At 51.0% G+C, this 6,955-nt stretch overlaps 1 protein-coding gene across 1 annotated transcript in view; it reads right to left on the bottom strand.

The window, feature by feature from the left end:
* Cdh5 (cadherin 5) overlaps positions 1-5,271 on the bottom strand; it is a 41,522-nt gene extending 36,251 nt beyond the window's left edge. Inside the window, exon 1 of the mRNA XM_031341079.1 lies at positions 5,145-5,271. The gene's annotated coding sequence lies outside the window, so the exon portion shown is untranslated. The remainder of the gene's footprint in view (positions 1-5,144) is intronic.
* Between the last annotated feature and the right edge of the window lie 1,684 nt (positions 5,272-6,955).

Raw genomic sequence — 6,955 nt, 5'->3', positions numbered from 1 at the left:
AGAGAGAGAGAGAGAGAGAGGAGAGAGAGGGAGAGAGGGAGAGAGGGAGAGAGGGAAAGAGAGAGAACTGGCATGCAGCCTGAGTCCCAGGAGGGAACTTGGGTTTTGTTGTTTTCTCACTCTCCCACTGTGGGAAACCAAGCAAAGTCCCCCTTCCCTTTGTCCTTACAGCTCATCTGTCCCTCGCACTTGGCCTCAAAGAGGCTGTGAGATGGATTCAGCCTCGAGTTCTACAGATTACTGGCTTTGGGTCCGGCTGAAGGGGTGTGTGTGTGTGTGTGTGTGTGTGTGTGTGTGTAGGCACTGGAGTGTGTCTCTGGGACTCCCTGGGACTAGGTTCTGGCTTTGTAGCTGAACAGATGTAGGAAATTTGGCTCCGGCTGGAGCCCCTCAGCAGGGCATAAAGCCAGTGTTTTGGGTTTGTCGGCCCCTGACCACAGGCATCTCATCAGGGCCTCAGTTAAGTCTTAGATTCTAGCTGCCAGTTTCTCTCAGTTTGAGGAGGCTATTCACTATCCTGGAGTGAGGTAAACTGTCTGTCTGTCTATCTATCTATCTATCTATCTATCTATCTATCTATCTATCTATCTATCTATCTATATCTCCTTGGAGAGTTACATCCTTCTAGAAGCTGGTATGATTGGCCAGTGGCCCTGTATTTAGGCATGTTCCCATAGCAGTTCCACAGAGCTGACTCCCTTACCTCCTGTGCAGGGCCCTCTCCTCTATTCACCCTATGGCCTTCAGTGAGGACTTGGGGCTGGATCTAGCTGCTAAGTGGAGCCCCAGGGAGGGCCTCTGAGGATGGAATGCTCAGCCCAACCCAACCCCCTGCAGACTGTGGACTCCAGCCTGGAGGTCTGGGTCAGGGATGAGGGGCAGGGCGATGGGTGGAGATGGCTCAGAACACGTAGGGGGTGTGCCTGTGCTCAGTGGCTTTGGAGCCTGAGCTCTGTGTGTGGCCCTGGGTTACTCTCAGCCTGCCTACCCCACACTTTGAGCCTCAGCTAAGACAGGACTTGGATCGAAAGGTACATGCAGCTCCCCATGCCCCTATGCCCTGCTCCTCTAGCTGTTCCTACCTCCTTCTTGAGCCTCTATGTCAGTATGGGCTTTAGAAGGGCAAAGCCCAGCTTTGGGCTGGCCCCTTGAGGCTTTCTCCTTTCTTGTAGCTCAGTTTAGCACTGAGACCTGTTCCTGGGGGTTCCAGACCTGTCCCTTCCCCGGGACTGTCTCTTGGTTTGGCTTGTGGTTGTGCTCTCTTCTGAATCTCCCTTGTCTAAGCTCTTCTTGTAGCTTTTCACCTCTCCAGTATGAAGCCAAGCTCCTGAGCTGGCCAGCAGAGTGTCAACCTCTCCAATTCTTTTATCTTCTACCTTCCTACCTCCTTTCCAGCCATGAGGCATCCTAAAAGTTTCTAGAATACGCAATACTTGTCCTATACCCAGCATGCTGGAGTGTCCTTCCTAGTTTTGCTCTCTGAGTGAGGGGAGCCCCAGGCCACCTCCTCCATGAAGTCTTCCGATAGCCAGCAGCTCCCAGCCCAGCCTCTGCTTCCTAGCCTGAGCATTCTCTCCCCAGAAACATTCTGGTTCCGACTCTGTACTTCATCCTAGTATATTCAGGTACATAAACTCAAGGTAGGTCTAGAGTCTGGTGGTGTAGGATCCCCCTGTGGCTCAGTCTTCTATTCTGAAACCACTTCTGGGTGTCTTTTCACTCACAGGATTTAAAAACCATGTATGTCTGCAGACAGCACCTTGGGTGGTCAGAGCAAATGCAACCCTTGGTTTAACTGAACAACAACAACGAAAAGCTCTTGCTTATTCCCAAATAACCCCTCTAATAGCCATCATATTGCTATTAGAGGGGTTAAATCTGTCCCTTTAGGACAAAGAAATAATTTCCTCTTCAGGTCTTCAGAGAGAAAATATATATCCCTGAGCCGCGAGCCTCTTAAGGCAAGGCTGCCAAATTAGAACTCATAGGCTGTGTTGCTACTCACCTCTTCCCATACCCATGGCAGACATCACTAATCAATCACACTGTTCATTCCTCTATAATACAACTTTTGAGATAGAGACTTCCAATAGAATCAAATTTTGTCTGCAATTTGAAACTGATTTACGGTGAGTCTTGAGTGCTAGGTCATTTAATCTAGCTCTCTGTCTCCTATGGAGAGGCCCAAGCATCAGACAGAGGACTCCCACCCTAGGGAGTCCTTCAGCCTCCTCTGAGCATCCCGACTTGGGCTGGGTTGATGGAACAATTGTTCAATTGGCATCAGAACAAGGTCCATATGTTTGCCCGTTTGAACCTGACCTATGGCTCCTCTGTGGTCTTGGGTCTGTGTTTTGCCCTATCTGGGCTTCAGTGGCTGCATTTGTAATAAAGGCAACAAACACTGAATCCCTGGACAGGAGGACTAGAAGAGGTGAAGCCCAATATACACAGACAGTGCTCCCAAGTGTTCGGGTGTCTTGACTTCTAGCTACCCGTCCTCTCTGGTCTAGAGCTGTGACTTCCACCAGTTGCCTCACATCTGACCTAATTTCCTGGTCTTGCCTTAGGCTCATCTCCAATTTCCCTGCTCTTCTCCAGGGTTCAATGTTATTCACCACTATCCATCCACCCATGAGCCCCATTTCTTCCTCCTAGCCTGTGCATCTGCCAGGCCATCCCTGAGTGGATTTAAGAATCACCCTCTTGACTCAGAGAGATAGGAGACCAAAGCTGAGTTTGTGGGAGCTGTGTAAGTCTCCCCAGAATTCCAGGTCCCTACTCTTCCTTCAAGAAGTTCTCTGTAATTTCTCCTCTCGATGCCAACTTAGAGCAGGATGGATTTTTTTATATTTCTCCAGTCTCTTAGGACAGTTCCCGGTTTATCCTTATACTGGCTGCTGTGGTCTAAGTTATATATGACTGCTTCTTCTCTAAACTCCAATACAGAGTATGGTTATCCCCTTCCCACTTTCTACTACTATGTGACCTCATGTCTGGCTAAACTCTCTGGATCCCAGAGGTCCCATCAGTCTCTTGGGAATTATTCATGTCAACTGGGGGGATGGAAGTAACCAGAAGTGGTCCACTCAGCCAAGGGTTGAGATTTTTGCTGGGTTGGTGGCTAGTGTCTGCTGTCTCTGAGGTTCCCGTGCAATTGTGACTCATATTAACTTTGGGAGAAAAAAGTGTGGCCCTTCAGGCTTCCTGCTCCATGTCCGGTTCTTGTTTAGCTGCACAATGGTCGGGCTGAGACTACGGGGTGGGCAGGTTAACCCCTTCAAGGTACTGGGAACGTCTTCCAGCTCCTAGCTCCGAAAGTTAGAATTTGAAGGGCTGCCCGGAGGCTCAACTGCCCTGAGCCCCTTGGAGTCACCTGGTACTTTCCAGGCTACAGATGACTGGGGTCAGGCCAGATGCACGGGAGTTTTGTGACTTTCTTGCCTACCGGAGGATAGCTAATTGTTTCGGGCTGTCAAAATCCTCTCCGAGAGCCAGCATTCAGCCCCATTCTAAAGAACCCAGATCCCACCAACCCCCCAGATCCTTCAAGCTTCCTACCTTGAAGTCATCCCCTGTTATTAGAGTCTTGCCTGCCTGCCACATTCCTCCAGGGGTAGCTAATGAACACGATGCCCAGAGGAGCTTGCGGCAGGGGTAGCTAAGTCTGTGGCCTCTCACTTCAGCCCTACCTTTCACATGCTGGGTGCCACCTCCTAACAGGAGGTGAGGTAGGGGACTTGTGCTTTGGGGTTCCAAATCTTTGTGGTATTCACAGCCACCTATTGCTATGGGGCAGTGGGTAAATCCAGTCAGGACTCCCTGACTATCTCTCTGCCTCTCATTAGGAGTAAAGACCAGAGTCAAGGGCTTCAAGGACTGAAGTTGTTTCCTCAACTTGATGGTCTAGAAGCCAGAGACCCTGTGTAACCACAGGTTCTAGGAAGAGCCTGTGCCGTGGAGGACTAGATCTAAGTTCTTATTGTCATCCTGACTCAATTTTCACACTGATGCTCCTCCAGATCTCGATTGCTTTCTCTGAGTACAGAGAGACCCTATCTACCTCCTTGGGACTGGGTAAATCCAGGAGCCATTGTTTTGTTGGAATATTCTTTCTGCATGAACTGTCTGCACCACTCACTACAGATTATGAATAGAATTGCATCCAAAAATGTCCTCTCCTAATGAAGGTTTGGAGACCTTTTGGTTACCGTCCCAAGGCCACATGGAAGTGAGTAGGCTGGGATCAGTGCTGAGGGTCACTCTCTCTAAGCTGGGCTTTTTGGCTCAGAGGTCCTTGTTTCCAGGGCCTTCCAGAGACTTTGCTCAGCTGCACGGCTACAGGGACTCTTGAGTTCTAGGCTCTGAGTATCTGCTGTTGGGGGGCGGGTGGGGGGGGGGAAACTACAGGCTACCTTCCTGCTCCCAGCCACCAAAACACAAAGCAGGCCCTGTGCGTCTAAGGGAGATGAGGGAAGAGAGTTCATAAATAGGACCCCAAGTGCCCAGAGCTGAACCTCACAATGCCCATCTTGAAAGTGGGAGACGTTGACAGTGGGAATGAGTACCCCTTTCAGCTCCCCAAATCCCACCCTAGTCCTTTGAGGAGTCGTGGGTAGGAATAATGGGGGTGGAGTGGGGCAATGTAAGTCAGACCTTGGTAAATCTATCCCTTTAGCTCTGGACCAGCCTGTCCTTTAGGCAGAAGGCAGAGCCAATCCTGGTAGATAGGGAAGGGAATCGCAGAACTGTTTTTGCTCATCCCACATAAAGCAAACCCACTCAAATCCAAGGTCCAGACTCCAGTCCTCTGTCCCAGCATGCTGAGTAACAGTGGAAACCCTATTCTCTTTGAGCCTGGTATCCACAGACGCTTCGGGGCACTGAAGTTCCACTGAGGAAAACAGCCTCCTTATAACGCTCATGAGTCTTTCTCGCACGGTGGCTCTGAGAGAACCATTTGCGTCCTTGCACACTACGAGATATACATTCTTTAGCCCAACTCTGGCCCCAGCAGAGACTCAGGCTCCGGAGAGGCTGTGGTCCCTTAGGGGAGTCCTACAGTGCCCATCCCAGAAGGGCGAGCCAGGACCCTCCCACCTTTAGCTCCATGGGACAGGAGTAGAGAGAGGTTTCTCACTTACCTTATCAGTGAGCTGAAGACTGTCCACTGCAGTCTGTCCAGGGCTGAGCTTTGTGTAGAGCTCGTTGATTGCCTCAGGAGGGGAGAGGGGAGCCACACCCAGGCTGGGAGGGAGGCAGGTTTTCCAACAGGCCCTGGCCCACTTCCCCTTGGGATGGTTTCCTGTTATTGTTCCTTTGTGAGCTGCCTGCAGATAGGCAAGCCCTATGGTGGGCGGCCTCAGCTTGGTTAGCCTGGGGCCGGGTGGAAGCCTTGGATCTGCCTAGGGTATTCAACTCATACCTCAACTCCATGTCTCATCCGAGGAGCTGGGAGTCTAGGGGTAGCTGTGGGGGCTCTAGGCTTTTGCCAGAGCGTTCAGCCCTACCTGGGAGGCATGTGTCAGATCCCTCTCTTCACAGTTGAGAAGGCAGAGGCTTACTGGGTCTTAGTGTTTCCTGGCTGGACAGAGTAACCAAGACAGCTACCCCAGCTTCTCCACAGCTGGCTTTCCATGGTGACTCTGTGGTACGGTGGAGCAAAAGAGAGCTGTGGAGGTCTCAGAGCGGGGTAGCTGAGAAACAGGACAATCACCTTCAGCAACAGAGCACCTACCTGCCTGTCAGCTTCTTCCAGGCAGGAGAGTGTGAGGTTCGCTTCCAAGGTACCCGCCTGGAGCAGTTGGTGGGAACAACTCACTTTACAAATACTGGGTGATAGAGTTTTATTTACTTCTGATGTGACCATGGACCAGCTGGGGATCCATGCCTCAGTCTCCTCATCTGTACAATGGAGATAGTCATAGGCTTTGAATCAGCAAGAGTAAGAAGAACTAAGAAGACAGCAAAGCAGAAGGTAGACCAAAGTCCCTCAGAATCAAGAGGTTGAGGAGACGAGGCCAAGATTCATTTCATTCATTATGTGATGGGCTAGTAAAAATTTCAGGGTACTGGCTCAGAGTAAATTACTTGGAATATATAGGGCAGCCCCCTCAGAGTGTACCCTTTGGCAAATTGCCTGGGTTTCTTCATGCATACAAGTCCTGCTTTGGAAGGCTTGTATCTTCCAAAATACAAGTTTGGGAAGCCCCCAACTTGTCCTACTTTTCTGTGAGGTAAAGAGGGACCATAAGAGAGCAGATCTTTCCAGGCATGGAGAAAATATGGCGGGGGGGGGGGGAAGAAGGGGGGAAGAAAGGGTTTTCTGTTTGGGGTACATGGTATTGGAGATGCCCATTAGACATCCGAGTAGAAACATTGGGTCGGTGAGCGGAGGTGGGGCTTCTCATCCAAAGAGGAACCATGTTGGTCCATGGCGGTAGACCAGCTTGCAGGGACAGAGGGCTCATCCTCTGAAATTTGTGGGTCCATTACAGGAGGGGGTTCTGTAATAAGGTGGTTGTGGAAGCTAGTGAGGTCAGGAAGGTGGCCAGCCGGGTCACCCTGGGTTAGGGTGTGGCTAGGAGAACTCCAGCCACTGACCATAGCAAGTTAAACCAAACTGATGGGAGGGGACAGTCAGGGTGGGGGTGGGGGCACCACAAGGAAGCAAAGTCGATGTAGCCGATCACTCCCTCCAGGTCCTCTGAGAACTGAACTGGAACAGAGGCACAGGGGACGGAGTCTAAATTATGATGGAGTATTAGCGTTCTGAGACTCTGTGCAGACAGACGGTAACCTCAGAGTAAGAAGGGCTGCCAGGGAACTGTCGCTGGGGCTCTTCTCAGATCTGAGCGGGATCCATGACATTCGACTACTGTGTGCTTGTGTGTGTGTGCGCGCGTGCGTGCGTGCGTGCGTGCATGTGTATGTGTGTGTGTGTGTGTGTGTGTGT

The sequence above is a fragment of the Mastomys coucha genome, unplaced genomic scaffold (genome assembly GCF_008632895.1).
Source record: "Mastomys coucha isolate ucsf_1 unplaced genomic scaffold, UCSF_Mcou_1 pScaffold22, whole genome shotgun sequence".
NCBI classification, from domain to species: domain Eukaryota; kingdom Metazoa; phylum Chordata; class Mammalia; order Rodentia; family Muridae; genus Mastomys; species Mastomys coucha.
The sequence above is the reverse complement of the archived record's forward strand: the minus strand, read 5'-3'. Positions and strand labels throughout refer to the sequence as shown.